This window comes from Odontesthes bonariensis, chromosome 2, assembly GCF_027942865.1.
Source record: "Odontesthes bonariensis isolate fOdoBon6 chromosome 2, fOdoBon6.hap1, whole genome shotgun sequence".
Classification (NCBI taxonomy): domain Eukaryota; kingdom Metazoa; phylum Chordata; class Actinopteri; order Atheriniformes; family Atherinopsidae; genus Odontesthes; species Odontesthes bonariensis.
In genome coordinates this window covers 32,934,711-32,961,818 of record NC_134507.1, presented here as the reverse complement: position 1 = coordinate 32,961,818, position 27,108 = coordinate 32,934,711, and the positions used below count along the sequence as shown (strand labels likewise).

Genomic DNA, 27,108 nt, shown 5'->3' with positions numbered 1-27,108 from the left:
TGATCCATCTTGCTGATCCTGGATCTGCTAAGGTGTCCCAGGTCATGGTTGCCTTTGATCCTCATACATTTAACTTTGTCCTGACAAAGGAGCAGTTCCAAAAAGTCAAACAGGGACTGCCTTTGCATTTGACGCAGTCAAACTGCATGCGCCTGGAGAAGCCAAAAGGCTTACAGCACCTGGTATTCCCAGGCGGTCTCCCCATCCAAGTACTAACCAGGCCCGACTCTGCTTAGCTTCTGAGATAAAACTCTGGCTTTTAGTCTGCGAAAAGAGAGTGAAAGTGAACTCCACTTTGAGATGGCTCTGGGATTGGGCCGACTGGGAGAATTGCTTGAAAAAAACCTCTACACCCAATGAGCGGTCAGAACAAAGCCTCAAGACCCCTAGTCTTTTGCACAGAGTAAAAGACAAAGCAGCCATTGAATAGGGCCCGATTGTTCCTACCTGGTCGGCCGAGGAGCCAGCGTCTCAACCAAGCAAAGCTCACCGTGGGGAAGGTGGCTATGCCAACTAGCCTGATGCACTGCTCCCGCAGTGTCAAATACTCGTACTCTGGTTTCTCTTCATAACGTACAAGTCTTTCGCCTTTTACTAAAGACTTCCGTGGAGAGCAGCATTAATGAGTTGTTTCTATTTTTGGAAGGCTTTGCCTTTGCGGGTGAAGCCCATTCTGTCTGTGCAAAGGAAATCTTCTTGCTGTGCCAAGTGACTTCTCGGAGTAGAGTCACCTTATTTCTTGAGACCGTGCCCATGTTCAAAGCCTGGAGCGCTAAATTGTTGTTGTTTGAACGGTGCTCAGTGGAGCGGGCGGGAGTGCAAAGTTGTACCATCTGAAACGGCTGAAGAGTGCTCACTGCAGCGGGTGGGCGGAGGTGCAAAGTGACGCTTTGTAGGCAACAAAAGAGCACCGCCACAAGTGCGCATTGTGCCAGGAAGGGCTCTCGGACGTGAAACAGTGGAGGGTTATCGCTTCTCGGCCTTTTGGCTAAGATCAAGTGTAGTATCTGTTCTTATCAGTTTAATATCTGATACGTCCTCTATATGAGGACTACATATTAAATGGATTTTTAGGCACAGGGGTTGAAAAAGGGGCTTGCTCCGTTCACTCCACGCATCGACCCGGTACTGCAGTGCCGCTGGGAACGGTGCACTCTTCCCAACTCTTGTGAAATAACAAAACCAGCGGTACATGGTGGTAGTTTCTGGGAGCCATTGTATTCTGACTTCTAAAATGGAACTATAATCTTTAGAAAAGACGCAGTTTATGAGCACGTCGTGGGATTGAGCTTCCCTGGTTTCTCTGTATGACCATGAACACCAAACTACACACAGAGAACAGAGGAGCTTGACAGACACACACTAAGTTATCTGAGAGTCCCATTTTCAGCTGCAGAGAACAATCACATCAGGGAAGTCGACGTGCAGGCTCAACATCAGCCTCTCAAGCCAACTCTCTGGTAAAATAGGGGCAACGTATGGTTCCAGCACCTATGTAACACATATTTGTCACGGGGACTGTGGCTTACGGCCACACCGCCCTGAACACGCCCGATCTCGTCCGAACTCGGAAGCCAAGCAGGGTCGGGCCTGGTTAGTACTTGGATGGGAGACTGCTTGGGAATACCAGGTGCTGTAAGCATTTTTCTCTCTTGTCTTCTCTTCTCTCTGCATGTCTTTTGTTGAAACATCTGTTGATCACCCTGTGATCCATCTTGCTGATCCTGGATCTGCTAAGGTGTCCCAGGTCATGGTTGCCTTTGATCCTCATACATTTAACTTTGTCCTGACAAAGGAGCAGTTCCAAAAAGTCAAACAGGGACTGCCTTTGCATTTGACGCAGTCAAACTGCATGCGCCTGGAGAAGCCAAAAGGCTTACAGCACCTGGTATTCCCAGGCGGTCTCCCCATCCAAGTACTAACCAGGCCCGACTCTGCTTAGCTTCTGAGATAAAACTCTGGCTTTTAGTCTGCGAAAAGAGAGTGAAAGTGAACTCCACTTTGAGATGGCTCTGGGATTGGGCCGACTGGGAGAATTGCTTGAAAAAAACCTCTACACCCAATGAGCGGTCAGAACAAAGCCTCAAGACCCCTAGTCTTTTGCACAGAGTAAAAGACAAAGCAGCCATTGAATAGGGCCCGATTGTTCCTACCTGGTCGGCCGAGGAGCCAGCGTCTCAACCAAGCAAAGCTCACCGTGGGGAAGGTGGCTATGCCAACTAGCCTGATGCACTGCTCCCGCAGTGTCAAATACTCGTACTCTGGTTTCTCTTCATAACGTACAAGTCTTTCGCCTTTTACTAAAGACTTCCGTGGAGAGCAGCATTAATGAGTTGTTTCTATTTTTGGAAGGCTTTGCCTTTGCGGGTGAAGCCCATTCTGTCTGTGCAAAGGAAATCTTCTTGCTGTGCCAAGTGACTTCTCGGAGTAGAGTCACCTTATTTCTTGAGACCGTGCCCATGTTCAAAGCCTGGAGCGCTAAATTGTTGTTGTTTGAACGGTGCTCAGTGGAGCGGGCGGGAGTGCAAAGTTGTACCATCTGAAACGGCTGAAGAGTGCTCACTGCAGCGGGTGGGCGGAGGTGCAAAGTGACGCTTTGTAGGCAACAAAAGAGCACCGCCACAAGTGCGCATTGTGCCAGGAAGGGCTCTCGGACGTGAAACAGTGGAGGGTTATCGCTTCTCGGCCTTTTGGCTAAGATCAAGTGTAGTATCTGTTCTTATCAGTTTAATATCTGATACGTCCTCTATATGAGGACTACATATTAAATGGATTTTTAGGCACAGGGGTTGAAAAAGGGGCTTGCTCCGTTCACTCCACGCATCGACCCGGTACTGCAGTGCCGCTGGGAACGGTGCACTCTTCCCAACTCTTGTGAAATAACAAAACCAGCGGTACATGGTGGTAGTTTCTGGGAGCCATTGTATTCTGACTTCTAAAATGGAACTATAATCTTTAGAAAAGACGCAGTTTATGAGCACGTCGTGGGATTGAGCTTCCCTGGTTTCTCTGTATGACCATGAACACCAAACTACACACAGAGAACAGAGGAGCTTGACAGACACACACTAAGTTATCTGAGAGTCCCATTTTCAGCTGCAGAGAACAATCACATCAGGGAAGTCGACGTGCAGGCTCAACATCAGCCTCTCAAGCCAACTCTCTGGTAAAATAGGGGCAACGTATGGTTCCAGCACCTATGTAACACATATTTGTCACGGGGACTGTGGCTTACGGCCACACCGCCCTGAACACGCCCGATCTCGTCCGAACTCGGAAGCCAAGCAGGGTCGGGCCTGGTTAGTACTTGGATGGGAGACTGCTTGGGAATACCAGGTGCTGTAAGCATTTTTCTCTCTTGTCTTCTCTTCTCTCTGCATGTCTTTTGTTGAAACATCTGTTGATCACCCTGTGATCCATCTTGCTGATCCTGGATCTGCTAAGGTGTCCCAGGTCATGGTTGCCTTTGATCCTCATACATTTAACTTTGTCCTGACAAAGGAGCAGTTCCAAAAAGTCAAACAGGGACTGCCTTTGCATTTGACGCAGTCAAACTGCATGCGCCTGGAGAAGCCAAAAGGCTTACAGCACCTGGTATTCCCAGGCGGTCTCCCCATCCAAGTACTAACCAGGCCCGACTCTGCTTAGCTTCTGAGATAAAACTCTGGCTTTTAGTCTGCGAAAAGAGAGTGAAAGTGAACTCCACTTTGAGATGGCTCTGGGATTGGGCCGACTGGGAGAATTGCTTGAAAAAAACCTCTACACCCAATGAGCGGTCAGAACAAAGCCTCAAGACCCCTAGTCTTTTGCACAGAGTAAAAGACAAAGCAGCCATTGAATAGGGCCCGATTGTTCCTACCTGGTCGGCCGAGGAGCCAGCGTCTCAACCAAGCAAAGCTCACCGTGGGGAAGGTGGCTATGCCAACTAGCCTGATGCACTGCTCCCGCAGTGTCAAATACTCGTACTCTGGTTTCTCTTCATAACGTACAAGTCTTTCGCCTTTTACTAAAGACTTCCGTGGAGAGCAGCATTAATGAGTTGTTTCTATTTTTGGAAGGCTTTGCCTTTGCGGGTGAAGCCCATTCTGTCTGTGCAAAGGAAATCTTCTTGCTGTGCCAAGTGACTTCTCGGAGTAGAGTCACCTTATTTCTTGAGACCGTGCCCATGTTCAAAGCCTGGAGCGCTAAATTGTTGTTGTTTGAACGGTGCTCAGTGGAGCGGGCGGGAGTGCAAAGTTGTACCATCTGAAACGGCTGAAGAGTGCTCACTGCAGCGGGTGGGCGGAGGTGCAAAGTGACGCTTTGTAGGCAACAAAAGAGCACCGCCACAAGTGCGCATTGTGCCAGGAAGGGCTCTCGGACGTGAAACAGTGGAGGGTTATCGCTTCTCGGCCTTTTGGCTAAGATCAAGTGTAGTATCTGTTCTTATCAGTTTAATATCTGATACGTCCTCTATATGAGGACTACATATTAAATGGATTTTTAGGCACAGGGGTTGAAAAAGGGGCTTGCTCCGTTCACTCCACGCATCGACCCGGTACTGCAGTGCCGCTGGGAACGGTGCACTCTTCCCAACTCTTGTGAAATAACAAAACCAGCGGTACATGGTGGTAGTTTCTGGGAGCCATTGTATTCTGACTTCTAAAATGGAACTATAATCTTTAGAAAAGACGCAGTTTATGAGCACGTCGTGGGATTGAGCTTCCCTGGTTTCTCTGTATGACCATGAACACCAAACTACACACAGAGAACAGAGGAGCTTGACAGACACACACTAAGTTATCTGAGAGTCCCATTTTCAGCTGCAGAGAACAATCACATCAGGGAAGTCGACGTGCAGGCTCAACATCAGCCTCTCAAGCCAACTCTCTGGTAAAATAGGGGCAACGTATGGTTCCAGCACCTATGTAACACATATTTGTCACGGGGACTGTGGCTTACGGCCACACCGCCCTGAACACGCCCGATCTCGTCCGAACTCGGAAGCCAAGCAGGGTCGGGCCTGGTTAGTACTTGGATGGGAGACTGCTTGGGAATACCAGGTGCTGTAAGCATTTTTCTCTCTTGTCTTCTCTTCTCTCTGCATGTCTTTTGTTGAAACATCTGTTGATCACCCTGTGATCCATCTTGCTGATCCTGGATCTGCTAAGGTGTCCCAGGTCATGGTTGCCTTTGATCCTCATACATTGAACTTTGTCCTGACAAAGGAGCAGTTCCAAAAAGTCAAACAGGGACTGCCTTTGCATTTGACGCAGTCAAACTGCATGCGCCTGGAGAAGCCAAAAGGCTTACAGCACCTGGTATTCCCAGGCGGTCTCCCCATCCAAGTACTAACCAGGCCCGACTCTGCTTAGCTTCTGAGATAAAACTCTGGCTTTTAGTCTGCGAAAAGAGAGTGAAAGTGAACTCCACTTTGAGATGGCTCTGGGATTGGGCCGACTGGGAGAATTGCTTGAAAAAAACCTCTACACCCAATGAGCGGTCAGAACAAAGCCTCAAGACCCCTAGTCTTTTGCACAGAGTAAAAGACAAAGCAGCCATTGAATAGGGCCCGATTGTTCCTACCTGGTCGGCCGAGGAGCCAGCGTCTCAACCAAGCAAAGCTCACCGTGGGGAAGGTGGCTATGCCAACTAGCCTGATGCACTGCTCCCGCAGTGTCAAATACTCGTACTCTGGTTTCTCTTCATAACGTACAAGTCTTTCGCCTTTTACTAAAGACTTCCGTGGAGAGCAGCATTAATGAGTTGTTTCTATTTTTGGAAGGCTTTGCCTTTGCGGGTGAAGCCCATTCTGTCTGTGCAAAGGAAATCTTCTTGCTGTGCCAAGTGACTTCTCGGAGTAGAGTCACCTTATTTCTTGAGACCGTGCCCATGTTCAAAGCCTGGAGCGCTAAATTGTTGTTGTTTGAACGGTGCTCAGTGGAGCGGGCGGGAGTGCAAAGTTGTACCATCTGAAACGGCTGAAGAGTGCTCACTGCAGCGGGTGGGCGGAGGTGCAAAGTGACGCTTTGTAGGCAACAAAAGAGCACCGCCACAAGTGCGCATTGTGCCAGGAAGGGCTCTCGGACGTGAAACAGTGGAGGGTTATCGCTTCTCGGCCTTTTGGCTAAGATCAAGTGTAGTATCTGTTCTTATCAGTTTAATATCTGATACGTCCTCTATATGAGGACTACATATTAAATGGATTTTTAGGCACAGGGGTTGAAAAAGGGGCTTGCTCCGTTCACTCCACGCATCGACCCGGTACTGCAGTGCCGCTGGGAACGGTGCACTCTTCCCAACTCTTGTGAAATAACAAAACCAGCGGTACATGGTGGTAGTTTCTGGGAGCCATTGTATTCTGACTTCTAAAATGGAACTATAATCTTTAGAAAAGACGCAGTTTATGAGCACGTCGTGGGATTGAGCTTCCCTGGTTTCTCTGTATGACCATGAACACCAAACTACACACAGAGAACAGAGGAGCTTGACAGACACACACTAAGTTATCTGAGAGTCCCATTTTCAGCTGCAGAGAACAATCACATCAGGGAAGTCGACGTGCAGGCTCAACATCAGCCTCTCAAGCCAACTCTCTGGTAAAATAGGGGCAACGTATGGTTCCAGCACCTATGTAACACATATTTGTCACGGGGACTGTGGCTTACGGCCACACCGCCCTGAACACGCCCGATCTCGTCCGAACTCGGAAGCCAAGCAGGGTCGGGCCTGGTTAGTACTTGGATGGGAGACTGCTTGGGAATACCAGGTGCTGTAAGCATTTTTCTCTCTTGTCTTCTCTTCTCTCTGCATGTCTTTTGTTGAAACATCTGTTGATCACCCTGTGATCCATCTTGCTGATCCTGGATCTGCTAAGGTGTCCCAGGTCATGGTTGCCTTTGATCCTCATACATTTAACTTTGTCCTGACAAAGGAGCAGTTCCAAAAAGTCAAACAGGGACTGCCTTTGCATTTGACGCAGTCAAACTGCATGCGCCTGGAGAAGCCAAAAGGCTTACAGCACCTGGTATTCCCAGGCAGTCTCCCCATCCAAGTACTAACCAGGCCCGACTCTGCTTAGCTTCTGAGATAAAACTCTGGCTTTTAGTCTGCGAAAAGAGAGTGAAAGTGAACTCCACTTTGAGATGGCTCTGGGATTGGGCCGACTGGGAGAATTGCTTGAAAAAAACCTCTACACCCAATGAGCGGTCAGAACAAAGCCTCAAGACCCCTAGTCTTTTGCACAGAGTAAAAGACAAAGCAGCCATTGAATAGGGCCCGATTGTTCCTACCTGGTCGGCCGAGGAGCCAGCGTCTCAACCAAGCAAAGCTCACCGTGGGGAAGGTGGCTATGCCAACTAGCCTGATGCACTGCTCCCGCAGTGTCAAATACTCGTACTCTGGTTTCTCTTCATAACGTACAAGTCTTTCGCCTTTTACTAAAGACTTCCGTGGAGAGCAGCATTAATGAGTTGTTTCTATTTTTGGAAGGCTTTGCCTTTGCGGGTGAAGCCCATTCTGTCTGTGCAAAGGAAATCTTCTTGCTGTGCCAAGTGACTTCTCGGAGTAGAGTCACCTTATTTCTTGAGACCGTGCCCATGTTCAAAGCCTGGAGCGCTAAATTGTTGTTGTTTGAACGGTGCTCAGTGGAGCGGGCGGGAGTGCAAAGTTGTACCATCTGAAACGGCTGAAGAGTGCTCACTGCAGCGGGTGGGCGGAGGTGCAAAGTGACGCTTTGTAGGCAACAAAAGAGCACCGCCACAAGTGCGCATTGTGCCAGGAAGGGCTCTCGGACGTGAAACAGTGGAGGGTTATCGCTTCTCGGCCTTTTGGCTAAGATCAAGTGTAGTATCTGTTCTTATCAGTTTAATATCTGATACGTCCTCTATATGAGGACTACATATTAAATGGATTTTTAGGCACAGGGGTTGAAAAAGGGGCTTGCTCCGTTCACTCCACGCATCGACCCGGTACTGCAGTGCCGCTGGGAACGGTGCACTCTTCCCAACTCTTGTGAAATAACAAAACCAGCGGTACATGGTGGTAGTTTCTGGGAGCCATTGTATTCTGACTTCTAAAATGGAACTATAATCTTTAGAAAAGACGCAGTTTATGAGCACGTCGTGGGATTGAGCTTCCCTGGTTTCTCTGTATGACCATGAACACCAAACTACACACAGAGAACAGAGGAGCTTGACAGACACACACTAAGTTATCTGAGAGTCCCATTTTCAGCTGCAGAGAACAATCACATCAGGGAAGTCGACGTGCAGGCTCAACATCAGCCTCTCAAGCCAACTCTCTGGTAAAATAGGGGCAACGTATGGTTCCAGCACCTATGTAACACATATTTGTCACGGGGACTGTGGCTTACGGCCACACCGCCCTGAACACGCCCGATCTCGTCCGAACTCGGAAGCCAAGCAGGGTCGGGCCTGGTTAGTACTTGGATGGGAGACTGCTTGGGAATACCAGGTGCTGTAAGCATTTTTCTCTCTTGTCTTCTCTTCTCTCTGCATGTCTTTTGTTGAAACATCTGTTGATCACCCTGTGATCCATCTTGCTGATCCTGGATCTGCTAAGGTGTCCCAGGTCATGGTTGCCTTTGATCCTCATACATTTAACTTTGTCCTGACAAAGGAGCAGTTCCAAAAAGTCAAACAGGGACTGCCTTTGCATTTGACGCAGTCAAACTGCATGCGCCTGGAGAAGCCAAAAGGCTTACAGCACCTGGTATTCCCAGGCGGTCTCCCCATCCAAGTACTAACCAGGCCCGACTCTGCTTAGCTTCTGAGATAAAACTCTGGCTTTTAGTCTGCGAAAAGAGAGTGAAAGTGAACTCCACTTTGAGATGGCTCTGGGATTGGGCCGACTGGGAGAATTGCTTGAAAAAAACCTCTACACCCAATGAGCGGTCAGAACAAAGCCTCAAGACCCCTAGTCTTTTGCACAGAGTAAAAGACAAAGCAGCCATTGAATAGGGCCCGATTGTTCCTACCTGGTCGGCCGAGGAGCCAGCGTCTCAACCAAGCAAAGCTCACCGTGGGGAAGGTGGCTATGCCAACTAGCCTGATGCACTGCTCCCGCAGTGTCAAATACTCGTACTCTGGTTTCTCTTCATAACGTACAAGTCTTTCGCCTTTTACTAAAGACTTCCGTGGAGAGCAGCATTAATGAGTTGTTTCTATTTTTGGAAGGCTTTGCCTTTGCGGGTGAAGCCCATTCTGTCTGTGCAAAGGAAATCTTCTTGCTGTGCCAAGTGACTTCTCGGAGTAGAGTCACCTTATTTCTTGAGACCGTGCCCATGTTCAAAGCCTGGAGCGCTAAATTGTTGTTGTTTGAACGGTGCTCAGTGGAGCGGGCGGGAGTGCAAAGTTGTACCATCTGAAACGGCTGAAGAGTGCTCACTGCAGCGGGTGGGCGGAGGTGCAAAGTGACGCTTTGTAGGCAACAAAAGAGCACCGCCACAAGTGCGCATTGTGCCAGGAAGGGCTCTCGGACGTGAAACAGTGGAGGGTTATCGCTTCTCGGCCTTTTGGCTAAGATCAAGTGTAGTATCTGTTCTTATCAGTTTAATATCTGATACGTCCTCTATATGAGGACTACATATTAAATGGATTTTTAGGCACAGGGGTTGAAAAAGGGGCTTGCTCCGTTCACTCCACGCATCGACCCGGTACTGCAGTGCCGCTGGGAACGGTGCACTCTTCCCAACTCTTGTGAAATAACAAAACCAGCGGTACATGGTGGTAGTTTCTGGGAGCCATTGTATTCTGACTTCTAAAATGGAACTATAATCTTTAGAAAAGACGCAGTTTATGAGCACGTCGTGGGATTGAGCTTCCCTGGTTTCTCTGTATGACCATGAACACCAAACTACACACAGAGAACAGAGGAGCTTGACAGACACACACTAAGTTATCTGAGAGTCCCATTTTCAGCTGCAGAGAACAATCACATCAGGGAAGTCGACGTGCAGGCTCAACATCAGCCTCTCAAGCCAACTCTCTGGTAAAATAGGGGCAACGTATGGTTCCAGCACCTATGTAACACATATTTGTCACGGGGACTGTGGCTTACGGCCACACCGCCCTGAACACGCCCGATCTCGTCCGAACTCGGAAGCCAAGCAGGGTCGGGCCTGGTTAGTACTTGGATGGGAGACTGCTTGGGAATACCAGGTGCTGTAAGCATTTTTCTCTCTTGTCTTCTCTTCTCTCTGCATGTCTTTTGTTGAAACATCTGTTGATCACCCTGTGATCCATCTTGCTGATCCTGGATCTGCTAAGGTGTCCCAGGTCATGGTTGCCTTTGATCCTCATACATTTAACTTTGTCCTGACAAAGGAGCAGTTCCAAAAAGTCAAACAGGGACTGCCTTTGCATTTGACGCAGTCAAACTGCATGCGCCTGGAGAAGCCAAAAGGCTTACAGCACCTGGTATTCCCAGGCGGTCTCCCCATCCAAGTACTAACCAGGCCCGACTCTGCTTAGCTTCTGAGATAAAACTCTGGCTTTTAGTCTGCGAAAAGAGAGTGAAAGTGAACTCCACTTTGAGATGGCTCTGGGATTGGGCCGACTGGGAGAATTGCTTGAAAAAAACCTCTACACCCAATGAGCGGTCAGAACAAAGCCTCAAGACCCCTAGTCTGTTGCACAGAGTAAAAGACAAAGCAACCATTGAATAGGGCCCGATTGTTCCTACCTGGTCGGCCGAGGAGCCAGCGTCTCAACCAAGCAAAGCTCACCGTGGGGAAGGTGGCTATGCCAACTAGCCTGATGCACTGCTCCCGCAGTGTCAAATACTCGTACTCTGGTTTCTCTTCATAACGTACAAGTCTTTCGCCTTTTACTAAAGACTTCCGTGGAGAGCAGCATTAATGAGTTGTTTCTATTTTTGGAAGGCTTTGCCTTTGCGGGTGAAGCCCATTCTGTCTGTGCAAAGGAAATCTTCTTGCTGTGCCAAGTGACTTCTCGGAGTAGAGTCACCTTATTTCTTGAGACCGTGCCCATGTTCAAAGCCTGGAGCGCTAAATTGTTGTTGTTTGAACGGTGCTCAGTGGAGCGGGCGGGAGTGCAAAGTTGTACCATCTGAAACGGCTGAAGAGTGCTCACTGCAGCGGGTGGGCGGAGGTGCAAAGTGACGCTTTGTAGGCAACAAAAGAGCACCGCCACAAGTGCGCATTGTGCCAGGAAGGGCTCTCGGACGTGAAACAGTGGAGGGTTATCGCTTCTCGGCCTTTTGGCTAAGATCAAGTGTAGTATCTGTTCTTATCAGTTTAATATCTGATACGTCCTCTATATGAGGACTACATATTAAATGGATTTTTAGGCACAGGGGTTGAAAAAGGGGCTTGCTCCGTTCACTCCACGCATCGACCCGGTACTGCAGTGCCGCTGGGAACGGTGCACTCTTCCCAACTCTTGTGAAATAACAAAACCAGCGGTACATGGTGGTAGTTTCTGGGAGCCATTGTATTCTGACTTCTAAAATGGAACTATAATCTTTAGAAAAGACGCAGTTTATGAGCACGTCGTGGGATTGAGCTTCCCTGGTTTCTCTGTATGACCATGAACACCAAACTACACACAGAGAACAGAGGAGCTTGACAGACACACACTAAGTTATCTGAGAGTCCCATTTTCAGCTGCAGAGAACAATCACATCAGGGAAGTCGACGTGCAGGCTCAACATCAGCCTCTCAAGCCAACTCTCTGGTAAAATAGGGGCAACGTATGGTTCCAGCACCTATGTAACACATATTTGTCACGGGGACTGTGGCTTACGGCCACACCGCCCTGAACACGCCCGATCTCGTCCGAACTCGGAAGCCAAGCAGGGTCGGGCCTGGTTAGTACTTGGATGGGAGACTGCTTGGGAATACCAGGTGCTGTAAGCATTTTTCTCTCTTGTCTTCTCTTCTCTCTGCATGTCTTTTGTTGAAACATCTGTTGATCACCCTGTGATCCATCTTGCTGATCCTGGATCTGCTAAGGTGTCCCAGGTCATGGTTGCCTTTGATCCTCATACATTTAACTTTGTCCTGACAAAGGAGCAGTTCCAAAAAGTCAAACAGGGACTGCCTTTGCATTTGACGCAGTCAAACTGCATGCGCCTGGAGAAGCCAAAAGGCTTACAGCACCTGGTATTCCCAGGCGGTCTCCCCATCCAAGTACTAACCAGGCCCGACTCTGCTTAGCTTCTGAGATAAAACTCTGGCTTTTAGTCTGCGAAAAGAGAGTGAAAGTGAACTCCACTTTGAGATGGCTCTGGGATTGGGCCGACTGGGAGAATTGCTTGAAAAAAACCTCTACACCCAATGAGCGGTCAGAACAAAGCCTCAAGACCCCTAGTCTTTTGCACAGAGTAAAAGACAAAGCAGCCATTGAATAGGGCCCGATTGTTCCTACCTGGTCGGCCGAGGAGCCAGCGTCTCAACCAAGCAAAGCTCACCGTGGGGAAGGTGGCTATGCCAACTAGCCTGATGCACTGCTCCCGCAGTGTCAAATACTCGTACTCTGGTTTCTCTTCATAACGTACAAGTCTTTCGCCTTTTACTAAAGACTTCCGTGGAGAGCAGCATTAATGAGTTGTTTCTATTTTTGGAAGGCTTTGCCTTTGCGGGTGAAGCCCATTCTGTCTGTGCAAAGGAAATCTTCTTGCTGTGCCAAGTGACTTCTCGGAGTAGAGTCACCTTATTTCTTGAGACCGTGCCCATGTTCAAAGCCTGGAGCGCTAAATTGTTGTTGTTTGAACGGTGCTCAGTGGAGCGGGCGGGAGTGCAAAGTTGTACCATCTGAAACGGCTGAAGAGTGCTCACTGCAGCGGGTGGGCGGAGGTGCAAAGTGACGCTTTGTAGGCAACAAAAGAGCACCGCCACAAGTGCGCATTGTGCCAGGAAGGGCTCTCGGACGTGAAACAGTGGAGGGTTATCGCTTCTCGGCCTTTTGGCTAAGATCAAGTGTAGTATCTGTTCTTATCAGTTTAATATCTGATACGTCCTCTATATGAGGACTACATATTAAATGGATTTTTAGGCACAGGGGTTGAAAAAGGGGCTTGCTCCGTTCACTCCACGCATCGACCCGGTACTGCAGTGCCGCTGGGAACGGTGCACTCTTCCCAACTCTTGTGAAATAACAAAACCAGCGGTACATGGTGGTAGTTTCTGGGAGCCATTGTATTCTGACTTCTAAAATGGAACTATAATCTTTAGAAAAGACGCAGTTTATGAGCACGTCGTGGGATTGAGCTTCCCTGGTTTCTCTGTATGACCATGAACACCAAACTACACACAGAGAACAGAGGAGCTTGACAGACACACACTAAGTTATCTGAGAGTCCCATTTTCAGCTGCAGAGAACAATCACATCAGGGAAGTCGACGTGCAGGCTCAACATCAGCCTCTCAAGCCAACTCTCTGGTAAAATAGGGGCAACGTATGGTTCCAGCACCTATGTAACACATATTTGTCACGGGGACTGTGGCTTACGGCCACACCGCCCTGAACACGCCCGATCTCGTCCGAACTCGGAAGCCAAGCAGGGTCGGGCCTGGTTAGTACTTGGATGGGAGACTGCTTGGGAATACCAGGTGCTGTAAGCATTTTTCTCTCTTGTCTTCTCTTCTCTCTGCATGTCTTTTGTTGAAACATCTGTTGATCACCCTGTGATCCATCTTGCTGATCCTGGATCTGCTAAGGTGTCCCAGGTCATGGTTGCCTTTGATCCTCATACATTTAACTTTGTCCTGACAAAGGAGCAGTTCCAAAAAGTCAAACAGGGACTGCCTTTGCATTTGACGCAGTCAAACTGCATGCGCCTGGAGAAGCCAAAAGGCTTACAGCACCTGGTATTCCCAGGCGGTCTCCCCATCCAAGTACTAACCAGGCCCGACTCTGCTTAGCTTCTGAGATAAAACTCTGGCTTTTAGTCTGCGAAAAGAGAGTGAAAGTGAACTCCACTTTGAGATGGCTCTGGGATTGGGCCGACTGGGAGAATTGCTTGAAAAAAACCTCTACACCCAATGAGCGGTCAGAACAAAGCCTCAAGACCCCTAGTCTTTTGCACAGAGTAAAAGACAAAGCAGCCATTGAATAGGGCCCGATTGTTCCTACCTGGTCGGCCGAGGAGCCAGCGTCTCAACCAAGCAAAGCTCACCGTGGGGAAGGTGGCTATGCCAACTAGCCTGATGCACTGCTCCCGCAGTGTCAAATACTCGTACTCTGGTTTCTCTTCATAACGTACAAGTCTTTCGCCTTTTACTAAAGACTTCCGTGGAGAGCAGCATTAATGAGTTGTTTCTATTTTTGGAAGGCTTTGCCTTTGCGGGTGAAGCCCATTCTGTCTGTGCAAAGGAAATCTTCTTGCTGTGCCAAGTGACTTCTCGGAGTAGAGTCACCTTATTTCTTGAGACCGTGCCCATGTTCAAAGCCTGGAGCGCTAAATTGTTGTTGTTTGAACGGTGCTCAGTGGAGCGGGCGGGAGTGCAAAGTTGTACCATCTGAAACGGCTGAAGAGTGCTCACTGCAGCGGGTGGGCGGAGGTGCAAAGTGACGCTTTGTAGGCAACAAAAGAGCACCGCCACAAGTGCGCATTGTGCCAGGAAGGGCTCTCGGACGTGAAACAGTGGAGGGTTATCGCTTCTCGGCCTTTTGGCTAAGATCAAGTGTAGTATCTGTTCTTATCAGTTTAATATCTGATACGTCCTCTATATGAGGACTACATATTAAATGGATTTTTAGGCACAGGGGTTGAAAAAGGGGCTTGCTCCGTTCACTCCACGCATCGACCCGGTACTGCAGTGCCGCTGGGAACGGTGCACTCTTCCCAACTCTTGTGAAATAACAAAACCAGCGGTACATGGTGGTAGTTTCTGGGAGCCATTGTATTCTGACTTCTAAAATGGAACTATAATCTTTAGAAAAGACGCAGTTTATGAGCACGTCGTGGGATTGAGCTTCCCTGGTTTCTCTGTATGACCATGAACACCAAACTACACACAGAGAACAGAGGAGCTTGACAGACACACACTAAGTTATCTGAGAGTCCCATTTTCAGCTGCAGAGAACAATCACATCAGGGAAGTCGACGTGCAGGCTCAACATCAGCCTCTCAAGCCAACTCTCTGGTAAAATAGGGGCAACGTATGGTTCCAGCACCTATGTAACACATATTTGTCACGGGGACTGTGGCTTACGGCCACACCGCCCTGAACACGCCCGATCTCGTCCGAACTCGGAAGCCAAGCAGGGTCGGGCCTGGTTAGTACTTGGATGGGAGACTGCTTGGGAATACCAGGTGCTGTAAGCATTTTTCTCTCTTGTCTTCTCTTCTCTCTGCATGTCTTTTGTTGAAACATCTGTTGATCACCCTGTGATCCATCTTGCTGATCCTGGATCTGCTAAGGTGTCCCAGGTCATGGTTGCCTTTGATCCTCATACATTTAACTTTGTCCTGACAAAGGAGCAGTTCCAAAAAGTCAAACAGGGACTGCCTTTGCATTTGACGCAGTCAAACTGCATGCGCCTGGAGAAGCCAAAAGGCTTACAGCACCTGGTATTCCCAGGCGGTCTCCCCATCCAAGTACTAACCAGGCCCGACTCTGCTTAGCTTCTGAGATAAAACTCTGGCTTTTAGTCTGCGAAAAGAGAGTGAAAGTGAACTCCACTTTGAGATGGCTCTGGGATTGGGCCGACTGGGAGAATTGCTTGAAAAAAACCTCTACACCCAATGAGCGGTCAGAACAAAGCCTCAAGACCCCTAGTCTTTTGCACAGAGTAAAAGACAAAGCAGCCATTGAATAGGGCCCGATTGTTCCTACCTGGTCGGCCGAGGAGCCAGCGTCTCAACCAAGCAAAGCTCACCGTGGGGAAGGTGGCTATGCCAACTAGCCTGATGCACTGCTCCCGCAGTGTCAAATACTCGTACTCTGGTTTCTCTTCATAACGTACAAGTCTTTCGCCTTTTACTAAAGACTTCCGTGGAGAGCAGCATTAATGAGTTGTTTCTATTTTTGGAAGGCTTTGCCTTTGCGGGTGAAGCCCATTCTGTCTGTGCAAAGGAAATCTTCTTGCTGTGCCAAGTGACTTCTCGGAGTAGAGTCACCTTATTTCTTGAGACCGTGCCCATGTTCAAAGCCTGGAGCGCTAAATTGTTGTTGTTTGAACGGTGCTCAGTGGAGCGGGCGGGAGTGCAAAGTTGTACCATCTGAAACGGCTGAAGAGTGCTCACTGCAGCGGGTGGGCGGAGGTGCAAAGTGACGCTTTGTAGGCAACAAAAGAGCACCGCCACAAGTGCGCATTGTGCCAGGAAGGGCTCTCGGACGTGAAACAGTGGAGGGTTATCGCTTCTCGGCCTTTTGGCTAAGATCAAGTGTAGTATCTGTTCTTATCAGTTTAATATCTGATACGTCCTCTATATGAGGACTACATATTAAATGGATTTTTAGGCACAGGGGTTGAAAAAGGGGCTTGCTCCGTTCACTCCACGCATCGACCCGGTACTGCAGTGCCGCTGGGAACGGTGCACTCTTCCCAACTCTTGTGAAATAACAAAACCAGCGGTACATGGTGGTAGTTTCTGGGAGCCATTGTATTCTGACTTCTAAAATGGAACTATAATCTTTAGAAAAGACGCAGTTTATGAGCACGTCGTGGGATTGAGCTTCCCTGGTTTCTCTGTATGACCATGAACACCAAACTACACACAGAGAACAGAGGAGCTTGACAGACACACACTAAGTTATCTGAGAGTCCCATTTTCAGCTGCAGAGAACAATCACATCAGGGAAGTCGACGTGCAGGCTCAACATCAGCCTCTCAAGCCAACTCTCTGGTAAAATAGGGGCAACGTATGGTTCCAGCACCTATGTAACACATATTTGTCACGGGGACTGTGGCTTACGGCCACACCGCCCTGAACACGCCCGATCTCGTCCGAACTCGGAAGCCAAGCAGGGTCGGGCCTGGTTAGTACTTGGATGGGAGACTGCTTGGGAATACCAGGTGCTGTAAGCATTTTTCTCTCTTGTCTTCTCTTCTCTCTGCATGTCTTTTGTTGAAACATCTGTTGATCACCCTGTGATCCATCTTGCTGATCCTGGATCTGCTAAGGTGTCCCAGGTCATGGTTGCCTTTGATCCTCATACATTTAACTTTGTCCTGACAAAGGAGCAGTTCCAAAAAGTCAAACAGGGACTGCCTTTGCATTTGACGCAGTCAAACTGCATGCGCCTGGAGAAGCCAAAAGGCTTACAGCACCTGGTATTCCCAGGCGGTCTCCCCATCCAAGTACTAACCAGGCCCGACTCTGCTTAGCTTCTGAGATAAAACTCTGGCTTTTAGTCTGCGAAAAGAGAGTGAAAGTGAACTCCACTTTGAGATGGCTCTGGGATTGGGCCGACTGGGAGAATTGCTTGAAAAAAACCTCTACACCCAATGAGCGGTCAGAACAAAGCCTCAAGACCCCTAGTCTTTTGCACAGAGTAAAAGACAAAGCAGCCATTGAATAGGGCCCGATTGTTCCTACCTGGTCGGCCGAGGAGCCAGCGTCTCAACCAAGCAAAGCTCACCGTGGGGAAGGTGGCTATGCCAACTAGCCTGATGCACTGCTCCCGCAGTGTCAAATACTCGTACTCTGGTTTCTCTTCATAACGTACAAGTCTTTCGCCTTTTACTAAAGACTTCCGTGGAGAGCAGCATTAATGAGTTGTTTCTATTTTTGGAAGGCTTTGCCTTTGCGGGTGAAGCCCATTCTGTCTGTGCAAAGGAAATCTTCTTGCTGTGCCAAGTGACTTCTCGGAGTAGAGTCACCTTATTTCTTGAGACCGTGCCCATGTTCAAAGCCTGGAGCGCTAAATTGTTGTTGTTTGAACGGTGCTCAGTGGAGCGGGCGGGAGTGCAAAGTTGTACCATCTGAAACGGCTGAAGAGTGCTCACTGCAGCGGGTGGGCGGAGGTGCAAAGTGACGCTTTGTAGGCAACAAAAGAGCACCGCCACAAGTGCGCATTGTGCCAGGAAGGGCTCTCGGACGTGAAACAGTGGAGGGTTATCGCTTCTCGGCCTTTTGGCTAAGATCAAGTGTAGTATCTGTTCTTATCAGTTTAATATCTGATACGTCCTCTATATGAGGACTACATATTAAATGGATTTTTAGGCACAGGGGTTGAAAAAGGGGCTTGCTCCGTTCACTCCACGCATCGACCCGGTACTGCAGTGCCGCTGGGAACGGTGCACTCTTCCCAACTCTTGTGAAATAACAAAACCAGCGGTACATGGTGGTAGTTTCTGGGAGCCATTGTATTCTGACTTCTAAAATGGAACTATAATCTTTAGAAAAGACGCAGTTTATGAGCACGTCGTGGGATTGAGCTTCCCTGGTTTCTCTGTATGACCATGAACACCAAACTACACACAGAGAACAGAGGAGCTTGACAGACACACACTAAGTTATCTGAGAGTCCCATTTTCAGCTGCAGAGAACAATCACATCAGGGAAGTCGACGTGCAGGCTCAACATCAGCCTCTCAAGCCAACTCTCTGGTAAAATAGGGGCAACGTATGGTTCCAGCACCTATGTAACACATATTTGTCACGGGGACTGTGGCTTACGGCCACACCGCCCTGAACACGCCCGATCTCGTCCGAACTCGGAAGCCAAGCAGGGTCGGGCCTGGTTAGTACTTGGATGGGAGACTGCTTGGGAATACCAGGTGCTGTAAGCATTTTTCTCTCTTGTCTTCTCTTCTCTCTGCATGTCTTTTGTTGAAACATCTGTTGATCACCCTGTGATCCATCTTGCTGATCCTGGATCTGCTAAGGTGTCCCAGGTCATGGTTGCCTTTGATCCTCATACATTGAACTTTGTCCTGACAAAGGAGCAGTTCCAAAAAGTCAAACAGGGACTGCCTTTGCATTTGACGCAGTCAAACTGCATGCGCCTGGAGAAGCCAAAAGGCTTACAGCACCTGGTATTCCCAGGCGGTCTCCCCATCCAAGTACTAACCAGGCCCGACTCTGCTTAGCTTCTGAGATAAAACTCTGGCTTTTAGTCTGCGAAAAGAGAGTGAAAGTGAACTCCACTTTGAGATGGCTCTGGGATTGGGCCGACTGGGAGAATTGCTTGAAAAAAACCTCTACACCCAATGAGCGGTCAGAACAAAGCCTCAAGACCCCTAGTCTTTTGCACAGAGTAAAAGACAAAGCAGCCATTGAATAGGGCCCGATTGTTCCTACCTGGTCGGCCGAGGAGCCAGCGTCTCAACCAAGCAAAGCTCACCGTGGGGAAGGTGGCTATGCCAACTAGCCTGATGCACTGCTCCCGCAGTGTCAAATACTCGTACTCTGGTTTCTCTTCATAACGTACAAGTCTTTCGCCTTTTACTAAAGACTTCCGTGGAGAGCAGCATTAATGAGTTGTTTCTATTTTTGGAAGGCTTTGCCTTTGCGGGTGAAGCCCATTCTGTCTGTGCAAAGGAAATCTTCTTGCTGTGCCAAGTGACTTCTCGGAGTAGAGTCACCTTATTTCTTGAGACCGTGCCCATGTTCAAAGCCTGGAGCGCTAAATTGTTGTTGTTTGAACGGTGCTCAGTGGAGCGGGCGGGAGTGCAAAGTTGTACCATCTGAAACGGCTGAAGAGTGCTCACTGCAGCGGGTGGGCGGAGGTGCAAAGTGACGCTTTGTAGGCAACAAAAGAGCACCGCCACAAGTGCGCATTGTGCCAGGAAGGGCTCTCGGACGTGAAACAGTGGAGGGTTATCGCTTCTCGGCCTTTTGGCTAAGATCAAGTGTAGTATCTGTTCTTATCAGTTTAATATCTGATACGTCCTCTATATGAGGACTACATATTAAATGGATTTTTAGGCACAGGGGTTGAAAAAGGGGCTTGCTCCGTTCACTCCACGCATCGACCCGGTACTGCAGTGCCGCTGGGAACGGTGCACTCTTCCCAACTCTTGTGAAATAACAAAACCAGCGGTACATGGTGGTAGTTTCTGGGAGCCATTGTATTCTGACTTCTAAAATGGAACTATAATCTTTAGAAAAGACGCAGTTTATGAGCACGTCGTGGGATTGAGCTTCCCTGGTTTCTCTGTATGACCATGAACACCAAACTACACACAGAGAACAGAGGAGCTTGACAGACACACACTAAGTTATCTGAGAGTCCCATTTTCAGCTGCAGAGAACAATCACATCAGGGAAGTCGACGTGCAGGCTCAACATCAGCCTCTCAAGCCAACTCTCTGGTAAAATAGGGGCAACGTATGGTTCCAGCACCTATGTAACACATATTTGTCACGGGGACTGTGGCTTACGGCCACACCGCCCTGAACACGCCCGATCTCGTCCGAACTCGGAAGCCAAGCAGGGTCGGGCCTGGTTAGTACTTGGATGGGAGACTGCTTGGGAATACCAGGTGCTGTAAGCATTTTTCTCTCTTGTCTTCTCTTCTCTCTGCATGTCTTTTGTTGAAACATCTGTTGATCACCCTGTGATCCATCTTGCTGATCCTGGATCTGCTAAGGTGTCCCAGGTCATGGTTGCCTTTGATCCTCATACATTTAACTTTGTCCTGACAAAGGAGCAGTTCCAAAAAGTCAAACAGGGACTGCCTTTGCATTTGACGCAGTCAAACTGCATGCGCCTGGAGAAGCCAAAAGGCTTACAGCACCTGGTATTCCCAGGCAGTCTCCCCATCCAAGTACTAACCAGGCCCGACTCTGCTTAGCTTCTGAGATAAAACTCTGGCTTTTAGTCTGCGAAAAGAGAGTGAAAGTGAACTCCACTTTGAGATGGCTCTGGGATTGGGCCGACTGGGAGAATTGCTTGAAAAAAACCTCTACACCCAATGAGCGGTCAGAACAAAGCCTCAAGACCCCTAGTCTTTTGCACAGAGTAAAAGACAAAGCAGCCATTGAATAGGGCCCGATTGTTCCTACCTGGTCGGCCGAGGAGCCAGCGTCTCAACCAAGCAAAGCTCACCGTGGGGAAGGTGGCTATGCCAACTAGCCTGATGCACTGCTCCCGCAGTGTCAAATACTCGTACTCTGGTTTCTCTTCATAACGTACAAGTCTTTCGCCTTTTACTAAAGACTTCCGTGGAGAGCAGCATTAATGAGTTGTTTCTATTTTTGGAAGGCTTTGCCTTTGCGGGTGAAGCCCATTCTGTCTGTGCAAAGGAAATCTTCTTGCTGTGCCAAGTGACTTCTCGGAGTAGAGTCACCTTATTTCTTGAGACCGTGCCCATGTTCAAAGCCTGGAGCGCTAAATTGTTGTTGTTTGAACGGTGCTCAGTGGAGCGGGCGGGAGTGCAAAGTTGTACCATCTGAAACGGCTGAAGAGTGCTCACTGCAGCGGGTGGGCGGAGGTGCAAAGTGACGCTTTGTAGGCAACAAAAGAGCACCGCCACAAGTGCGCATTGTGCCAGGAAGGGCTCTCGGACGTGAAACAGTGGAGGGTTATCGCTTCTCGGCCTTTTGGCTAAGATCAAGTGTAGTATCTGTTCTTATCAGTTTAATATCTGATACGTCCTCTATATGAGGACTACATATTAAATGGATTTTTAGGCACAGGGGTTGAAAAAGGGGCTTGCTCCGTTCACTCCACGCATCGACCCGGTACTGCAGTGCCGCTGGGAACGGTGCACTCTTCCCAACTCTTGTGAAATAACAAAACCAGCGGTACATGGTGGTAGTTTCTGGGAGCCATTGTATTCTGACTTCTAAAATGGAACTATAATCTTTAGAAAAGACGCAGTTTATGAGCACGTCGTGGGATTGAGCTTCCCTGGTTTCTCTGTATGACCATGAACACCAAACTACACACAGAGAACAGAGGAGCTTGACAGACACACACTAAGTTATCTGAGAGTCCCATTTTCAGCTGCAGAGAACAATCACATCAGGGAAGTCGACGTGCAGGCTCAACATCAGCCTCTCAAGCCAACTCTCTGGTAAAATAGGGGCAACGTATGGTTCCAGCACCTATGTAACACATATTTGTCACGGGGACTGTGGCTTACGGCCACACCGCCCTGAACACGCCCGATCTCGTCCGAACTCGGAAGCCAAGCAGGGTCGGGCCTGGTTAGTACTTGGATGGGAGACTGCTTGGGAATACCAGGTGCTGTAAGCATTTTTCTCTCTTGTCTTCTCTTCTCTCTGCATGTCTTTTGTTGAAACATCTGTTGATCACCCTGTGATCCATCTTGCTGATCCTGGATCTGCTAAGGTGTCCCAGGTCATGGTTGCCTTTGATCCTCATACATTTAACTTTGTCCTGACAAAGGAGCAGTTCCAAAAAGTCAAACAGGGACTGCCTTTGCATTTGACGCAGTCAAACTGCATGCGCCTGGAGAAGCCAAAAGGCTTACAGCACCTGGTATTCCCAGGCGGTCTCCCCATCCAAGTACTAACCAGGCCCGACTCTGCTTAGCTTCTGAGATAAAACTCTGGCTTTTAGTCTGCGAAAAGAGAGTGAAAGTGAACTCCACTTTGAGATGGCTCTGGGATTGGGCCGACTGGGAGAATTGCTTGAAAAAAACCTCTACACCCAATGAGCGGTCAGAACAAAGCCTCAAGACCCCTAGTCTTTTGCACAGAGTAAAAGACAAAGCAGCCATTGAATAGGGCCCGATTGTTCCTACCTGGTCGGCCGAGGAGCCAGCGTCTCAACCAAGCAAAGCTCACCGTGGGGAAGGTGGCTATGCCAACTAGCCTGATGCACTGCTCCCGCAGTGTCAAATACTCGTACTCTGGTTTCTCTTCATAACGTACAAGTCTTTCGCCTTTTACTAAAGACTTCCGTGGAGAGCAGCATTAATGAGTTGTTTCTATTTTTGGAAGGCTTTGCCTTTGCGGGTGAAGCCCATTCTGTCTGTGCAAAGGAAATCTTCTTGCTGTGCCAAGTGACTTCTCGGAGTAGAGTCACCTTATTTCTTGAGACCGTGCCCATGTTCAAAGCCTGGAGCGCTAAATTGTTGTTGTTTGAACGGTGCTCAGTGGAGCGGGCGGGAGTGCAAAGTTGTACCATCTGAAACGGCTGAAGAGTGCTCACTGCAGCGGGTGGGCGGAGGTGCAAAGTGACGCTTTGTAGGCAACAAAAGAGCACCGCCACAAGTGCGCATTGTGCCAGGAAGGGCTCTCGGACGTGAAACAGTGGAGGGTTATCGCTTCTCGGCCTTTTGGCTAAGATCAAGTGTAGTATCTGTTCTTATCAGTTTAATATCTGATACGTCCTCTATATGAGGACTACATATTAAATGGATTTTTAGGCACAGGGGTTGAAAAAGGGGCTTGCTCCGTTCACTCCACGCATCGACCCGGTACTGCAGTGCCGCTGGGAACGGTGCACTCTTCCCAACTCTTGTGAAATAACAAAACCAGCGGTACATGGTGGTAGTTTCTGGGAGCCATTGTATTCTGACTTCTAAAATGGAACTATAATCTTTAGAAAAGACGCAGTTTATGAGCACGTCGTGGGATTGAGCTTCCCTGGTTTCTCTGTATGACCATGAACACCAAACTACACACAGAGAACAGAGGAGCTTGACAGACACACACTAAGTTATCTGAGAGTCCCATTTTCAGCTGCAGAGAACAATCACATCAGGGAAGTCGACGTGCAGGCTCAACATCAGCCTCTCAAGCCAACTCTCTGGTAAAATAGGGGCAACGTATGGTTCCAGCACCTATGTAACACATATTTGTCACGGGGACTGTGGCTTACGGCCACACCGCCCTGAACACGCCCGATCTCGTCCGAACTCGGAAGCCAAGCAGGGTCGGGCCTGGTTAGTACTTGGATGGGAGACTGCTTGGGAATACCAGGTGCTGTAAGCATTTTTCTCTCTTGTCTTCTCTTCTCTCTGCATGTCTTTTGTTGAAACATCTGTTGATCACCCTGTGATCCATCTTGCTGATCCTGGATCTGCTAAGGTGTCCCAGGTCATGGTTGCCTTTGATCCTCATACATTTAACTTTGTCCTGACAAAGGAGCAGTTCCAAAAAGTCAAACAGGGACTGCCTTTGCATTTGACGCAGTCAAACTGCATGCGCCTGGAGAAGCCAAAAGGCTTACAGCACCTGGTATTCCCAGGCGGTCTCCCCATCCAAGTACTAACCAGGCCCGACTCTGCTTAGCTTCTGAGATAAAACTCTGGCTTTTAGTCTGCGAAAAGAGAGTGAAAGTGAACTCCACTTTGAGATGGCTCTGGGATTGGGCCGACTGGGAGAATTGCTTGAAAAAAACCTCTACACCCAATGAGCGGTCAGAACAAAGCCTCAAGACCCCTAGTCTTTTGCACAGAGTAAAAGACAAAGCAACCATTGAATAGGGCCCGATTGTTCCTACCTGGTCGGCCGAGGAGCCAGCGTCTCAACCAAGCAAAGCTCACCGTGGGGAAGGTGGCTATGCCAACTAGCCTGATGCACTGCTCCCGCAGTGTCAAATACTCGTACTCTGGTTTCTCTTCATAACGTACAAGTCTTTCGCCTTTTACTAAAGACTTCCGTGGAGAGCAGCATTAATGAGTTGTTTCTATTTTTGGAAGGCTTTGCCTTTGCGGGTGAAGCCCATTCTGTCTGTGCAAAGGAAATCTTCTTGCTGTGCCAAGTGACTTCTCGGAGTAGAGTCACCTTATTTCTTGAGACCGTGCCCATGTTCAAAGCCTGGAGCGCTAAATTGTTGTTGTTTGAACGGTGCTCAGTGGAGCGGGCGGGAGTGCAAAGTTGTACCATCTGAAACGGCTGAAGAGTGCTCACTGCAGCGGGTGGGCGGAGGTGCAAAGTGACGCTTTGTAGGCAACAAAAGAGCACCGCCACAAGTGCGCATTGTGCCAGGAAGGGCTCTCGGACGTGAAACAGTGGAGGGTTATCGCTTCTCGGCCTTTTGGCTAAGATCAAGTGTAGTATCTGTTCTTATCAGTTTAATATCTGATACGTCCTCTATATGAGGACTACATATTAAATGGATTTTTAGGCACAGGGGTTGAAAAAGGGGCTTGCTCCGTTCACTCCACGCATCGACCCGGTACTGCAGTGCCGCTGGGAACGGTGCACTCTTCCCAACTCTTGTGAAATAACAAAACCAGCGGTACATGGTGGTAGTTTCTGGGAGCCATTGTATTCTGACTTCTAAAATGGAACTATAATCTTTAGAAAAGACGCAGTTTATGAGCACGTCGTGGGATTGAGCTTCCCTGGTTTCTCTGTATGACCATGAACACCAAACTACACACAGAGAACAGAGGAGCTTGACAGACACACACTAAGTTATCTGAGAGTCCCATTTTCAGCTGCAGAGAACAATCACATCAGGGAAGTCGACGTGCAGGCTCAACATCAGCCTCTCAAGCCAACTCTCTGGTAAAATAGGGGCAACGTATGGTTCCAGCACCTATGTAACACATATTTGTCACGGGGACTGTGGCTTACGGCCACACCGCCCTGAACACGCCCGATCTCGTCCGAACTCGGAAGCCAAGCAGGGTCGGGCCTGGTTAGTACTTGGATGGGAGACTGCTTGGGAATACCAGGTGCTGTAAGCATTTTTCTCTCTTGTCTTCTCTTCTCTCTGCATGTCTTTTGTTGAAACATCTGTTGATCACCCTGTGATCCATCTTGCTGATCCTGGATCTGCTAAGGTGTCCCAGGTCATGGTTGCCTTTGATCCTCATACATTTAACTTTGTCCTGACAAAGGAGCAGTTCCAAAAAGTCAAACAGGGACTGCCTTTGCATTTGACGCAGTCAAACTGCATGCGCCTGGAGAAGCCAAAAGGCTTACAGCACCTGGTATTCCCAGGCGGTCTCCCCATCCAAGTACTAACCAGGCCCGACTCTGCTTAGCTTCTGAGATAAAACTCTGGCTTTTAGTCTGCGAAAAGAGAGTGAAAGTGAACTCCACTTTGAGATGGCTCTGGGATTGGGCCGACTGGGAGAATTGCTTGAAAAAAACCTCTACACCCAATGAGCGGTCAGAACAAAGCCTCAAGACCCCTAGTCTTTTGCACAGAGTAAAAGACAAAGCAGCCATTGAATAGGGCCCGATTGTTCCTACCTGGTCGGCCGAGGAGCCAGCGTCTCAACCAAGCAAAGCTCACCGTGGGGAAGGTGGCTATGCCAACTAGCCTGATGCACTGCTCCCGCAGTGTCAAATACTCGTACTCTGGTTTCTCTTCATAACGTACAAGTCTTTCGCCTTTTACTAAAGACTTCCGTGGAGAGCAGCATTAATGAGTTGTTTCTATTTTTGGAAGGCTTTGCCTTTGCGGGTGAAGCCCATTCTGTCTGTGCAAAGGAAATCTTCTTGCTGTGCCAAGTGACTTCTCGGAGTAGAGTCACCTTATTTCTTGAGACCGTGCCCATGTTCAAAGCCTGGAGCGCTAAATTGTTGTTGTTTGAACGGTGCTCAGTGGAGCGGGCGGGAGTGCAAAGTTGTACCATCTGAAACGGCTGAAGAGTGCTCACTGCAGCGGGTGGGCGGAGGTGCAAAGTGACGCTTTGTAGGCAACAAAAGAGCACCGCCACAAGTGCGCATTGTGCCAGGAAGGGCTCTCGGACGTGAAACAGTGGAGGGTTATCGCTTCTCGGCCTTTTGGCTAAGATCAAGTGTAGTATCTGTTCTTATCAGTTTAATATCTGATACGTCCTCTATATGAGGACTACATATTAAATGGATTTTTAGGCACAGGGGTTGAAAAAGGGGCTTGCTCCGTTCACTCCACGCATCGACCCGGTACTGCAGTGCCGCTGGGAACGGTGCACTCTTCCCAACTCTTGTGAAATAACAAAACCAGCGGTACATGGTGGTAGTTTCTGGGAGCCATTGTATTCTGACTTCTAAAATGGAACTATAATCTTTAGAAAAGACGCAGTTTATGAGCACGTCGTGGGATTGAGCTTCCCTGGTTTCTCTGTATGACCATGAACACCAAACTACACACAGAGAACAGAGGAGCTTGACAGACACACACTAAGTTATCTGAGAGTCCCATTTTCAGCTGCAGAGAACAATCACATCAGGGAAGTCGACGTGCAGGCTCAACATCAGCCTCTCAAGCCAACTCTCTGGTAAAATAGGGGCAACGTATGGTTCCAGCACCTATGTAACACATATTTGTCACGGGGA

General features: G+C 48.9%; 31 non-coding genes and 16 pseudogenes across 31 annotated transcripts; all 47 read left to right on the top strand.

Annotated features, from left to right (window-relative positions):
* The first annotated feature begins 550 nt into the window (after positions 1-550).
* On the top strand, positions 551-655 carry LOC142372168 (U5 spliceosomal RNA; annotated as a pseudogene).
* Positions 656-968: 313 nt separating this feature from the next.
* LOC142368830 (U2 spliceosomal RNA) lies at positions 969-1,159 on the top strand. The gene has a single exon (XR_012767434.1). It is a non-coding gene; the product is annotated as a U2 spliceosomal RNA (small nuclear RNA).
* Positions 1,160-1,523: 364 nt separating this feature from the next.
* LOC142375464 (5S ribosomal RNA) lies at positions 1,524-1,642 on the top strand. The gene has a single exon (XR_012768962.1). It is a non-coding gene; the product is annotated as a 5S ribosomal RNA (ribosomal RNA).
* A 614-nt stretch (positions 1,643-2,256) lies between these two features.
* On the top strand, positions 2,257-2,361 carry LOC142372162 (U5 spliceosomal RNA; annotated as a pseudogene).
* Positions 2,362-2,674: 313 nt separating this feature from the next.
* On the top strand, positions 2,675-2,865 carry LOC142368824 (U2 spliceosomal RNA). The gene has a single exon (XR_012767433.1). It is a non-coding gene; the product is annotated as a U2 spliceosomal RNA (small nuclear RNA).
* A 364-nt stretch (positions 2,866-3,229) lies between these two features.
* Positions 3,230-3,348, top strand: LOC142375458 (5S ribosomal RNA). The gene has a single exon (XR_012768960.1). It is a non-coding gene; the product is annotated as a 5S ribosomal RNA (ribosomal RNA).
* Positions 3,349-3,962: 614 nt separating this feature from the next.
* Positions 3,963-4,067, top strand: LOC142372157 (U5 spliceosomal RNA; annotated as a pseudogene).
* Positions 4,068-4,380: 313 nt separating this feature from the next.
* On the top strand, positions 4,381-4,571 carry LOC142368821 (U2 spliceosomal RNA). Its single transcript, XR_012767432.1, has one exon. It is a non-coding gene; the product is annotated as a U2 spliceosomal RNA (small nuclear RNA).
* A 364-nt stretch (positions 4,572-4,935) lies between these two features.
* Positions 4,936-5,054, top strand: LOC142375453 (5S ribosomal RNA). Its single transcript, XR_012768959.1, has one exon. It is a non-coding gene; the product is annotated as a 5S ribosomal RNA (ribosomal RNA).
* Positions 5,055-5,668: 614 nt separating this feature from the next.
* LOC142372150 (U5 spliceosomal RNA) lies at positions 5,669-5,773 on the top strand (annotated as a pseudogene).
* Positions 5,774-6,086: 313 nt separating this feature from the next.
* On the top strand, positions 6,087-6,277 carry LOC142368816 (U2 spliceosomal RNA). Its single transcript, XR_012767431.1, has one exon. It is a non-coding gene; the product is annotated as a U2 spliceosomal RNA (small nuclear RNA).
* A 364-nt stretch (positions 6,278-6,641) lies between these two features.
* On the top strand, positions 6,642-6,760 carry LOC142375441 (5S ribosomal RNA). Its single transcript, XR_012768957.1, has one exon. It is a non-coding gene; the product is annotated as a 5S ribosomal RNA (ribosomal RNA).
* A 614-nt stretch (positions 6,761-7,374) lies between these two features.
* LOC142372145 (U5 spliceosomal RNA) lies at positions 7,375-7,479 on the top strand (annotated as a pseudogene).
* A 313-nt stretch (positions 7,480-7,792) lies between these two features.
* Positions 7,793-7,983, top strand: LOC142368809 (U2 spliceosomal RNA). Its single transcript, XR_012767430.1, has one exon. It is a non-coding gene; the product is annotated as a U2 spliceosomal RNA (small nuclear RNA).
* A 364-nt stretch (positions 7,984-8,347) lies between these two features.
* Positions 8,348-8,466, top strand: LOC142375436 (5S ribosomal RNA). The gene has a single exon (XR_012768956.1). It is a non-coding gene; the product is annotated as a 5S ribosomal RNA (ribosomal RNA).
* A 614-nt stretch (positions 8,467-9,080) lies between these two features.
* Positions 9,081-9,185, top strand: LOC142372141 (U5 spliceosomal RNA; annotated as a pseudogene).
* A 313-nt stretch (positions 9,186-9,498) lies between these two features.
* Positions 9,499-9,689, top strand: LOC142368804 (U2 spliceosomal RNA). The gene has a single exon (XR_012767427.1). It is a non-coding gene; the product is annotated as a U2 spliceosomal RNA (small nuclear RNA).
* Positions 9,690-10,053: 364 nt separating this feature from the next.
* LOC142375431 (5S ribosomal RNA) lies at positions 10,054-10,172 on the top strand. The gene has a single exon (XR_012768955.1). It is a non-coding gene; the product is annotated as a 5S ribosomal RNA (ribosomal RNA).
* Positions 10,173-10,786: 614 nt separating this feature from the next.
* LOC142372137 (U5 spliceosomal RNA) lies at positions 10,787-10,891 on the top strand (annotated as a pseudogene).
* Positions 10,892-11,204: 313 nt separating this feature from the next.
* Positions 11,205-11,395, top strand: LOC142368801 (U2 spliceosomal RNA). Its single transcript, XR_012767425.1, has one exon. It is a non-coding gene; the product is annotated as a U2 spliceosomal RNA (small nuclear RNA).
* A 364-nt stretch (positions 11,396-11,759) lies between these two features.
* On the top strand, positions 11,760-11,878 carry LOC142375425 (5S ribosomal RNA). Its single transcript, XR_012768954.1, has one exon. It is a non-coding gene; the product is annotated as a 5S ribosomal RNA (ribosomal RNA).
* Positions 11,879-12,492: 614 nt separating this feature from the next.
* Positions 12,493-12,597, top strand: LOC142372136 (U5 spliceosomal RNA; annotated as a pseudogene).
* A 313-nt stretch (positions 12,598-12,910) lies between these two features.
* Positions 12,911-13,101, top strand: LOC142368789 (U2 spliceosomal RNA). Its single transcript, XR_012767423.1, has one exon. It is a non-coding gene; the product is annotated as a U2 spliceosomal RNA (small nuclear RNA).
* Positions 13,102-13,465: 364 nt separating this feature from the next.
* Positions 13,466-13,584, top strand: LOC142375419 (5S ribosomal RNA). Its single transcript, XR_012768953.1, has one exon. It is a non-coding gene; the product is annotated as a 5S ribosomal RNA (ribosomal RNA).
* A 614-nt stretch (positions 13,585-14,198) lies between these two features.
* On the top strand, positions 14,199-14,303 carry LOC142372130 (U5 spliceosomal RNA; annotated as a pseudogene).
* Positions 14,304-14,616: 313 nt separating this feature from the next.
* Positions 14,617-14,807, top strand: LOC142368784 (U2 spliceosomal RNA). Its single transcript, XR_012767422.1, has one exon. It is a non-coding gene; the product is annotated as a U2 spliceosomal RNA (small nuclear RNA).
* A 364-nt stretch (positions 14,808-15,171) lies between these two features.
* LOC142375413 (5S ribosomal RNA) lies at positions 15,172-15,290 on the top strand. Its single transcript, XR_012768950.1, has one exon. It is a non-coding gene; the product is annotated as a 5S ribosomal RNA (ribosomal RNA).
* Positions 15,291-15,904: 614 nt separating this feature from the next.
* LOC142372119 (U5 spliceosomal RNA) lies at positions 15,905-16,009 on the top strand (annotated as a pseudogene).
* A 313-nt stretch (positions 16,010-16,322) lies between these two features.
* On the top strand, positions 16,323-16,513 carry LOC142368777 (U2 spliceosomal RNA). Its single transcript, XR_012767421.1, has one exon. It is a non-coding gene; the product is annotated as a U2 spliceosomal RNA (small nuclear RNA).
* A 364-nt stretch (positions 16,514-16,877) lies between these two features.
* LOC142375407 (5S ribosomal RNA) lies at positions 16,878-16,996 on the top strand. The gene has a single exon (XR_012768949.1). It is a non-coding gene; the product is annotated as a 5S ribosomal RNA (ribosomal RNA).
* A 614-nt stretch (positions 16,997-17,610) lies between these two features.
* LOC142372113 (U5 spliceosomal RNA) lies at positions 17,611-17,715 on the top strand (annotated as a pseudogene).
* A 313-nt stretch (positions 17,716-18,028) lies between these two features.
* Positions 18,029-18,219, top strand: LOC142368772 (U2 spliceosomal RNA). Its single transcript, XR_012767420.1, has one exon. It is a non-coding gene; the product is annotated as a U2 spliceosomal RNA (small nuclear RNA).
* Positions 18,220-18,583: 364 nt separating this feature from the next.
* On the top strand, positions 18,584-18,702 carry LOC142375400 (5S ribosomal RNA). The gene has a single exon (XR_012768948.1). It is a non-coding gene; the product is annotated as a 5S ribosomal RNA (ribosomal RNA).
* Positions 18,703-19,316: 614 nt separating this feature from the next.
* On the top strand, positions 19,317-19,421 carry LOC142372109 (U5 spliceosomal RNA; annotated as a pseudogene).
* Positions 19,422-19,734: 313 nt separating this feature from the next.
* LOC142368766 (U2 spliceosomal RNA) lies at positions 19,735-19,925 on the top strand. The gene has a single exon (XR_012767419.1). It is a non-coding gene; the product is annotated as a U2 spliceosomal RNA (small nuclear RNA).
* A 364-nt stretch (positions 19,926-20,289) lies between these two features.
* Positions 20,290-20,408, top strand: LOC142375393 (5S ribosomal RNA). The gene has a single exon (XR_012768947.1). It is a non-coding gene; the product is annotated as a 5S ribosomal RNA (ribosomal RNA).
* Positions 20,409-21,022: 614 nt separating this feature from the next.
* Positions 21,023-21,127, top strand: LOC142372106 (U5 spliceosomal RNA; annotated as a pseudogene).
* A 313-nt stretch (positions 21,128-21,440) lies between these two features.
* Positions 21,441-21,631, top strand: LOC142368760 (U2 spliceosomal RNA). The gene has a single exon (XR_012767418.1). It is a non-coding gene; the product is annotated as a U2 spliceosomal RNA (small nuclear RNA).
* A 364-nt stretch (positions 21,632-21,995) lies between these two features.
* On the top strand, positions 21,996-22,114 carry LOC142375386 (5S ribosomal RNA). Its single transcript, XR_012768946.1, has one exon. It is a non-coding gene; the product is annotated as a 5S ribosomal RNA (ribosomal RNA).
* A 614-nt stretch (positions 22,115-22,728) lies between these two features.
* On the top strand, positions 22,729-22,833 carry LOC142372102 (U5 spliceosomal RNA; annotated as a pseudogene).
* Positions 22,834-23,146: 313 nt separating this feature from the next.
* LOC142368753 (U2 spliceosomal RNA) lies at positions 23,147-23,337 on the top strand. The gene has a single exon (XR_012767417.1). It is a non-coding gene; the product is annotated as a U2 spliceosomal RNA (small nuclear RNA).
* Positions 23,338-23,701: 364 nt separating this feature from the next.
* On the top strand, positions 23,702-23,820 carry LOC142375375 (5S ribosomal RNA). The gene has a single exon (XR_012768944.1). It is a non-coding gene; the product is annotated as a 5S ribosomal RNA (ribosomal RNA).
* Positions 23,821-24,434: 614 nt separating this feature from the next.
* LOC142372097 (U5 spliceosomal RNA) lies at positions 24,435-24,539 on the top strand (annotated as a pseudogene).
* Positions 24,540-24,852: 313 nt separating this feature from the next.
* Positions 24,853-25,043, top strand: LOC142368745 (U2 spliceosomal RNA). The gene has a single exon (XR_012767416.1). It is a non-coding gene; the product is annotated as a U2 spliceosomal RNA (small nuclear RNA).
* Positions 25,044-25,407: 364 nt separating this feature from the next.
* LOC142375368 (5S ribosomal RNA) lies at positions 25,408-25,526 on the top strand. The gene has a single exon (XR_012768941.1). It is a non-coding gene; the product is annotated as a 5S ribosomal RNA (ribosomal RNA).
* A 614-nt stretch (positions 25,527-26,140) lies between these two features.
* On the top strand, positions 26,141-26,245 carry LOC142372091 (U5 spliceosomal RNA; annotated as a pseudogene).
* A 313-nt stretch (positions 26,246-26,558) lies between these two features.
* Positions 26,559-26,749, top strand: LOC142368737 (U2 spliceosomal RNA). The gene has a single exon (XR_012767415.1). It is a non-coding gene; the product is annotated as a U2 spliceosomal RNA (small nuclear RNA).
* The last annotated feature ends 359 nt before the right edge of the window (positions 26,750-27,108 follow it).